The sequence below is a fragment of the Triticum aestivum genome, chromosome 7D (assembly GCF_018294505.1).
Source record: "Triticum aestivum cultivar Chinese Spring chromosome 7D, IWGSC CS RefSeq v2.1, whole genome shotgun sequence".
In the NCBI taxonomy this organism is placed as follows: Eukaryota; Viridiplantae; Streptophyta; class Magnoliopsida; order Poales; family Poaceae; genus Triticum; species Triticum aestivum.
In genome coordinates, this window is record NC_057814.1 from 182,541,891 (window position 1) to 182,551,404 (window position 9,514).

Here is a 9,514-nt window from a genome sequence, read left to right on the forward strand (position 1 = left end):
CTATTGTACAAAAAATAGCAAAAACATACCCAAAATTTCTTAATCCACGCCAAAAACTACCTAGTACTCCTACCGATTAGGTTCGTTTAAACCCATTTATGATAGGGTTGGCCCACACGTCCGTGCTGAGAGGCAGCTTAAACCAACACATTTTGTTTGACCGTTGACACGAGGGACCCACATCTGACCTTCTATCCTGTTATTCCCCCTCAAATCATTATTTTTCCTAAACATTACTTCAAACAGTACTGATACGTGTTCGTCGGTGGCGCCGGTGATGAGCGAGTTGGCCGCCGCTCCGCCGGACAGGCCGGACGCCGCGCTGGCCTCCGCACGGGTTGGCAGGCTGGCCCGACCGTGACTCACGAGCGAGCAAGCCGCCGCGCTGGCCTTCGCTCGAGCCACATGGATGGCCTTAGCGCGGCGCGCGCGAGCAAGCCGCCGCGCTGCCGTGCCAATCTAGCTAGCAAACCTTGCAGACAAGCAGCTGGACGGAGCTATCTTGGCTAGCTAGCGGCCGCGAGCGCCGGACGGAGCTGGCATCCGGGCTGCCGCAACATGGGCTCCGCACCGCCGGCGGTTTTGACCTCGCCTTCTGCCGGCGGCGGTAGCTACGTCCCATGGCCGAGGATGACTAGGTGGACGGGCCGGAGGTAGGAGGTCACTCGAGGATTTTTGTTGGTAAGAGCATGTACAATGGTTGATAAGGTAGTCTTATCTTAAGTCTGCCACGTATGCAAGTGGTAGTAGTTTCTTGGCATTTTAGTGGGTTCTTGCATTATTAGAGCAAGTACAATAGAGCTGAGTCAGCGGGCTATAAGAAATAAACTAGTATATTTCTGCTTAGTTGGAGGAAATAGAAGAGGAGAGAGAAGGTAAGCGGGCTCTTCGTGAAGAGCCAGCTCTAGCACGTGCTCCTAGGCACTTTGTGAGAATGAGAAATGGGCCACATAATAAAAAAGTAGTACACTCTTTTGATCTATTATTGTACATGTTGGCTATAAGATGGGCTGTAGATGACATGGCACTGGCTTATAGCCAGCAGCTGGCTATACTATTGACCATTAGGGGTTTCTTGTAAGGAACAATGTACGTACTACTAGCGACAAAAGGCGATTCTAGGTTGCCTTGTACTCCAACGAGTACTACTAGTGGTCGCGGGAGTGTATACCTCGTTTTGTGGGTTCGATCCCGGCCGAACGCACGGCGGCCTTTTTTTTAAATAGTACTACTACACTTCGCTGCGAGCCAATATTTTACACGGGTAGTTTGAGTTTTGAAGTCAAACGGACGTGCAGCCCCACAATCTGGGTGCACTGGACAGCCTAGCCACGTGAACGGGTTTTCCTTCCCAGCATCCCGTGGCTCGCGTGCTCGCCCTAGCCGCACCTCGCTTGCAGCTTCCAGCTAGTAGCATATTTAAACTAGCGCCTCCCAATTAAGCCCGAGGAGCCGAAAAAGCCTGGCGGGGCATTGGGAACTATGCAATATGGCTATGTACGTAAAGTGCTCTACTACTACTCTGTAGCTTGTGGCGTTGCACGCATGGACTTCACTCCATTATCGGCTCTACTATAAAAGAAATTCCTCTTGGCGTGTTATTTTTTTTGAAATGGAGGCAAAAGCTTTGCTTCATCTCATTCATAAAGAAGGAACTACTAACAAAGTTCGACGAGATCCATTACACCTCCACAAATGGAAGCGAAAAGCCTAGTCTCACTGTATCAAATAACTCAAATGTTCTGCCCCCGCAGTAACCGTCACTGATAAACAGGCTGCTAGTGTGTGCGTGAGAGGACCGGCTGAGTAGGCCAGCTACGTGAGAGGAGCAGCTGAATAGAGCACCGAGAGTACCCACTAGGCCACTACGCAGGTGTACTTCCCCTGCATTGATAGTACAGCGATGGTTCTAGAGAACAGTAGTACCCTCCACTTCCAACTGTAGCTCCTTGGCCCTGAGATTCAAGAGTTCAAAACTGGTGCACTATACTAGACTAGACTAGAAGTACAGTACATTGCACTACTAGTTGAGAAAAGTAGTACTAGTACTGCTACAGTACGAGTACGTACTCCTCCGTCACATAATGTAAGACGTTTTTTGACACTAGTTGGCGTGTACAAAAAATGGCAAAAATATACCCAAAATTTCTTAATCCACGCCAAAAACTACTACCTAGTGCCAAAAATTTCTTACTAGTGCTATTATTTACAGTATAATGCAATCCCATAACGTTCCATAATGCTAGTACCAGTAGTAAATAATAGCCTCACCCCTTCGTTGAGGAACGATCTACAGTTGGAAGGGACGAGGCCCTGCGGTTACTACGCTCTTATCTCCTCCTCGCCAGTTCCCCTCCCCCCGAAGAGAAGGCAGTTCGTCGCTGCACCCATGGATTTGCCAGGCGGTTCTCCTCCTCGTCGGGGCTGGGAGACCTTGGACGATGATCCTCTAGGAGAAATCACACGCCGCTCCGACGTCCTCACCGCCGCAAGACTCGGTGCTTCCTGCACCAACTTTTTCAAGACGCTGCTTAAACAGGCTTGGGAAAAGGCCATGCTTGTTGGTATTCCATGCGTCCTCGAGGAGAAGGTTCTTCTATGGGACAATCCTTCGAACAGTCCACCGCTCCCTGGCCATGGTTGCACGTTGACTCCGCTAAAATTGCCGACGTTGAGAGGTAGTCGGATTTTGTCCGATGAGCAGGTCAGTAATGGAGTTTGATCATGTAGTACTTAGTTATTCCATTTCCATCCCGTAATTTCTCCGCTGCCCACCGTCTTATATATAGGTCTGGGTCGGTGCCAACGAAGATTGGCTTGCATACCTCCGGCCGAATACCACCATCATTTTGCACAACATCCATAGCAGTGCGGCCGTTCCGGTAGACCCCTTATCCACCATTGGGATCGGCCTTCCGGACTGGCTGGGCTTGAATACGTATGATGATGCCTACATAAGATTGAAGAAGATAGCAATTGCGGACCCGCCGACAAAGCGACGCGGCTACGATGATTACTATCTCATCGCGGTGTTCGACATAAGGATTGCCATCAATGCAAGAGGCAGTAACGGCAAAGGCTGGCGCATGTTGGCGGCGGCAGATTTGTACCCCTACACGTTCGAAGACGCCATGCGCCATCTAGGCCGCATCTTCGCGGTGACAAGCCAGGGGACTTGTTTCATCTGGTTGCCATCCTACGGTACGGGAGATTACAAATGGAATGCACAAACCATAATTTGCATCCCTAACGGTACTCCATTATTTTGCAAGGACCAGTCTTCCCCTGATCAAAATAAGATCGCCGATCCTGGATGTGCATTTGCATCCGCGATTCGGTCTAACCTGGAACCTTGTAGCTGACTTTGGCATATTGGGATCAACTATCTTAGCAGTCGTTACCCATGGTACCACTGATGTGCAACATGGTCACACAATCTACCACGATCGGACCGTCACCATCTACCCATGTATTCCATTTTTTAACCCTCTCGCCTTCTCTTTCATTGTTGTACTAGTAGTATACTTTGTAGTACTAGTAGGAGTACTTTTTACCTTGGAGGACGCGTATAGCTAGCTAGGCCCAAGACTTGAACCCACTAGCTGCCACCATTTTATTTTTTCCATGTCTTACTATCTCATCCATGTAGCCAAGAGTGGCTATATATAATAAGACGGTTATTTTACTTCCTCTATACCGGAGTAGTACTATTTGCTGCACAGTATTACTGACCGCCATATTTGAGCACAACATTATTATGCATGGACCTTGACTATGTACGTCACCATGTGTCCAGATCTGGGATGCCGCGTGTACCAGATGAACGGCGCCGAGTTCGATCCCCGTGATGCTACGTGGGTGCCGAGGAACACTCTTGGAGAGTACTCGCTTTTCATTGGGGACAGCTACCCCATTGTGAAGCGGATGCCACCTTCCGTGCACGACACGGAAGGCCTGCCGTTCATGAAGCATGGTTGTGTCTTCAGTGCGCACCGCCGGATGAACATCATGCTGGGACACGCTATCCCTGATTTATGCCGCTTCAGCTTGGATGAGTCTCCGTCGTGTGGAACCGGACTAGAAAGCTGCGACAATGATTCCCGTTGCCCACCGCTATGGATCATGCCATCCATGAAGAACACCTGGGACTGGAACCTGGAGGAGGACATGTAGCCCATCTATAACGTGTAAGTGGAGTACGGTAATTGTGAACGGTAGCGCTGTGAATATATGTAGACTAGTCGTGCACAAATTTATCACATGAATTGGAGATGAACTTGTGTGGCATACTGGCATTTGTCCTTTAGAATTTATTACTAGTAAATGTGTTATGTGTACGTGCAACTTGTGTGGTTGTTGCACGGGCTCCAATACGCTCTTTGAGAAGAAAAAAAAAGGTGGCACAGCTTTGGATATACGTGACGTGGCGGCATCATACAGTAGCATCGTTCGCTATAGTTGTAGTACACTCCTACTAGGACGATAACTCCTATAAAACCTTGCGCTTGGCTCTTTGCCTCTTCGGGAGGTTCAACAGTTCGTACTCGTGTGAACCTTGCACTTGGCTCTTCGCCTCTTCGGAAGGTCCAACAATGATGATACTACAGTACAATATGCTTCTGGCAATCTGACACCGATTGAACTGCTGCACGTCCACCGCGAGGGCGAGGGCGAGGGAGAGGGAGAGGGCGCTGTAGTCAAAACCCTCTCCTCGTCCTGCGAACCACCGCGCACGTGGGCGAGGGAGAGGCGTAGTAAGCAAGCTTCTCCTCGTTCGGCGAGTTGATGGGACACATCAAAGCAGTACTAGTACTAGTAGTAGTAGTCCATACTGCGCCCTTTCCGATTAATATGGCTTAATTTGAAACGAGAAAAATACACTAGTGGTCAACGTATGTAACAATACGCTCTTTACGGTCACTACATATAGTTTTGCGGCGATTATACGATCACTAGCTCATCGTAGAGCATCGTATTGCACCCTACTGACCGGCCACATAGTCGACGTGGCACTTTGTTGACTGGTTAAATTGTCACCTGGTTTCTGGGTCCCACCTGTCAGTTGGCAGAGCAAAGAAATCAGTTAAACAAAACTTTACGTAGGCGCGACACGAGTCCAACCCTTGTGCGCGAACCGCCCTAGCTGTGTATGTGAGTGCATGCACGTGTCCTCCCTCGGTCTCCCAACAAAGAGTGTACATCGGCTATAAAACAAAGAGTGTAGTACATGATGTACATCTACACTTCCAATGCATTTAGCCTTTAATCTAAATCGATATTGATTGACTAATGCACCAACTTGTGCTATAGGTATAGGCTACATGTGTATCCTTAATTACAGCATGCAACGGCCTTCATTTAATCTTCTTATCTCAATGGTCGCATGCACACATAAGTCTGCTACTTTTGGGCGTTAATTATGCCCTGGTCAATGTGTAAATCTCTAAATGTACAGTCTTTCACGGACGTAGGGAGTAGGTTGAGCACTTGAGCGTGAGCGTGTGTGTTGCGTCGTGTGCTGTGTGCCGCATGGGTGCGTGAGTGTTGCGCGCGTCCATGTGTACGTGTGAGTGTTGCATGTTGCATGCATGCATGGGGCTTACTCCCTCCCATTGACATGTTCATATTTCAAGCTTCCTCTGTTCCCTCCATATGGTGATACTCCCTCTGTTCCCAAATAGTACGGAGTAAAAGCCTCCCTCTGTTCCCAAATACGGAGTATTTGTCTTTCTACAGATTTCAACAAGTGACTAGGTACGGAGCAAAATGAGTGAAGTGAGCGTAGAGGCATAGGGATACTGTAGAAAGGAAGTCCTCGCGATCCATTATTCCCCATCTCGGTCAAAGAGAACTATTCAACTAGTCTTCGCAGTGAAGTGACAATACACGCTGCAGCAGATGGGACTCGTAATTAATAAGCTGAACCAGCGTGTTGGTGTTACTAAATCAGCCTTACCCAGTACTGCCATCATGTTTGCCAGTAGAGCACGCTTCCGCAAATACGCCTACGCACCTCTGTCCTCCATTAACTGACATATGGGCCCTGTTGTGGTAGACCCACATGTCATCGGTGTAACTATTTACACTCCGAAGGATGGTATATCCTGGTAGTAGTACTAGTAGAATTGAGATTGAATGCACTTTCTTCCCCATCTTCCACTCTTCTTCCTCCTCTCTTCTTCTTCTTCCTCCTCTCTTCCCCATCGTCGGCCGCACACCATTTACCCCCGCTCACTGCTCGCCCACCCGCGCCATCTTCCTTGGTAGCTCGCGCGTACCATATCCCCCCGCTCACTGCTCGGCCACACGAGGAGAAGCTTCTTCGCTCGCCTGCCGAATCCACTTCCCCGCTGGCTCACAGGCACCGAAAACCCCAATGGCAGAACCGACTGACACGCAGAGTCGCAATTGGAATTCCCTCCCTGATGTTCTCTTGGAGCAGATCTGTAGTCGTATGGACCTACTCAGCATCGTCCGTCTGGCCGCATGCTCCGTGTCTTTGTACCGTCTACTCGTCTGCAACCGGCCGGCTTTTTCAAGACACCCTGCTTGCTGATGCCTGATCCTCGCAGGTGGCCCAGACACCGACTTGACGATCCTACGGAGGTTGTCGTGGTTCCCCTCGACATGCTACCACTACCCGTCCACCTGTCCTTCATGCGCGGCCACTACTGGGCGGGCATGAAGGCCAACTGGATCGTCCTCATCCACCACACCGGTAGTCCGTGGTGTCTCGTGGATATCTACACCCAGCGAGAGATCACCCTTCCATCGTTGGATACCGCCGCCATCGAGCCTCGCGGCCCGCCGGACACTCCTGCCTACTACGCATGAGACGCGTCAAGCTTTTGGCTCGACCTCTGTTTGCAAAAAGTTGTAATCCACGAAGTGCCCACACCATCAGAAGACTACATGGATTACAAGCTCATTGCCTTGTTCAACATGGGATTAGTCTATCTGGAATCCGGTCGCCATACATGGTTATGGCTCATCATCAATCCTGTTGAGGCAACATTTCTGTCTGATGCTATAGTGTATGATGGCATCGTTTACGCGGTCGACGCATAGATTGACTGCCTATACTGGTGGAATCTATCGTCGTGTAATTGTTCTATCTCATCTCATCTTTACCTTATGAATACGACTGCCTGTTCATTTGTTACAAATTTAGAATGTATAGCATGTCTATAACCACATCATTGCTATATGTTCCTCTCATTTCCTAGATTTTTATGACCACACATGTTATTGTTAGAGTTGATATGAGAACAATTGGCATCTAATGATTGTTAGAATACATATTATGAGCATAACATCATGATTGCTATATGTTACTCTCGTTTACAAGATTTTTATAACAACGCATGTTATTGCTTAGAGTTGATATGAGAACAGTAGTAGTAAGTGCTATGGTAGAATATGAGTAGGCGCTGTCATAGCTGTTTTCCTCTCATTGTTACATGATGATTGAACCATGACATATTGCTAGAATATGAAAGCCATTGGCTTATTTTTTTAACTTGGGGTATGATTATGACCACGGCATTGCAATTCTCTGTCTATGATATGTGTCACTGTTATAATAATCTTAATTCCACACATACTCTGAACATGATTGTTTATTTTTGTCCTTTTGGTCTCCAATTTGAATTGTTGCAGCAGACGCAAATGCGCTGGCCTTCATGATTCCAGTACCTGGAATCATACCAGCCGATGGGTGGTGGTTTATCGCTCGGTCAGCTGACGGTGGTCATTTGATGCTCATTCGCACGTACCAAATTGACCAAACCATTACATCAAACCACATGCAGTACAATGCGTGGGGCGTTCGTGACATTGATGGCTATGGCTGCTTCGTGTTCGAGAAAGATCCCAGCTCTGTTGGGCCAGGCGTATTCAACTGGAGGCGGGTTTACAGCCTCGGCAACCACTCCTTGTTCCTTGGGCTCAATTACCCGATCATCCAACCAATCATCGATCATATCACCAACGATGATTACTGTGCTATGCAACTTCCATTCGCGAGGGGGGATGTGTTTACACATCATACCATGGGTTTCATGAATCACCATATCCAGAGATTCGTCGACACAGCTTGTTGCCAGATAATCTTCAGTGTGTGAAAGGCATCAAGCTTCCATGCGATGGATGGCTTTTGCAAACCCGACATGCGGCGATGTGGTTCATGCCAACAGCAAATATGCACAACTTGATTCGTGCTGATATCTAGACTGAGCCATGTATTCTGCTGCTGTAGCACGACCCTCTTTTGTTGGATATTATGTACTGTTGTTAGTTTGAAGCACTCCTCTGGTTTCAAGGATAGATAACTTCCCGGGATCAAGTGCATCCTAACTCACCTGCGTAGGATGTACTGATAATGATGATGGAGATGCTGTGCAGAAGCCATATATATACATATATATCAGTTAGGCTTCAAGTGCGTACTTGTTAGTTAAACCTATGTATAAATTGTGACACCAAATACGACTAGTAAGTAGTACAGTAGCAGTACTAGTATACGTTGGTCAAATTATTCATCATGTCCACACATTGAATTGACGTGATAACACGCTGCGCGTGAGGTGACACAAGAATCCCGGCGGCGTGTTCGGGTATTCTGGACTTCAGATTTGGAGTACCACTTATCTGTCAAAATCTTTCATCATTCACTTAAAACAGTCGATTGATCATACATTGAGTACCATATAACTAGAATTACCGATGCAAGTCGAAGAAGGATTGGCCGGTGCTGCCGGCTGGCGTCAAGTTCGATCCCACGGATCAGGAGCTGATCGAGCACCTTGAGGCCAAAGTGAGTGCTGACAGCACGAGATTTCAGTCTCTCATCGATTTGTTCATACCAACCATCGACAGCGAGCACGGCATATGCTACACCCAACCCGAGAAACTTCCAAGTAAGACACCGATCGGCCATCTACTTGCACAAACATATTCCTTTGTTTATAGCTCTATTTTTCTTTTTAGACGCAGACCTGGTGAAGCAATTACAATTTGACAGTTAATAAAAAGTGAAACAAGTGACTGCAACATGCCAAAGATGTTATGAAAATGCCAACTAGGTACACTAAAACCTGTATTCCACAATACTGCAGGTATCACACTGAGTGGCCTAAGGAAGCATTTCTTCCAGCGCAATTCCAGGGCGTTCAAAAGGGGAACGTGGACGCGTCGCAACATACAGTCGGAGTGCGGCATGCACGTGATGTGGCACAAGACCGGCAATACCTTGCCGGTGATGGTCAACGGCCGGCAAGACGGGCAGCAAAAAAGGTTCTGGTGCTGCACACCAACAAGAACTTCGACCAGCAGAGGACCAACTGGGTGATGCACCAGTACCACCTCGGGGACCTGGAGCAAGAGAAGGAGCGGGAGCTGGTCCTCTGCAAGATTTTCTACCAGACGAACACTAGGGCCAGGAGTAAAAAGATTATAAGTTAGTTTGGTATTGGTAGTTGTACTACCTTGTCGTCCGCAAGTTGGTATTGTTGTT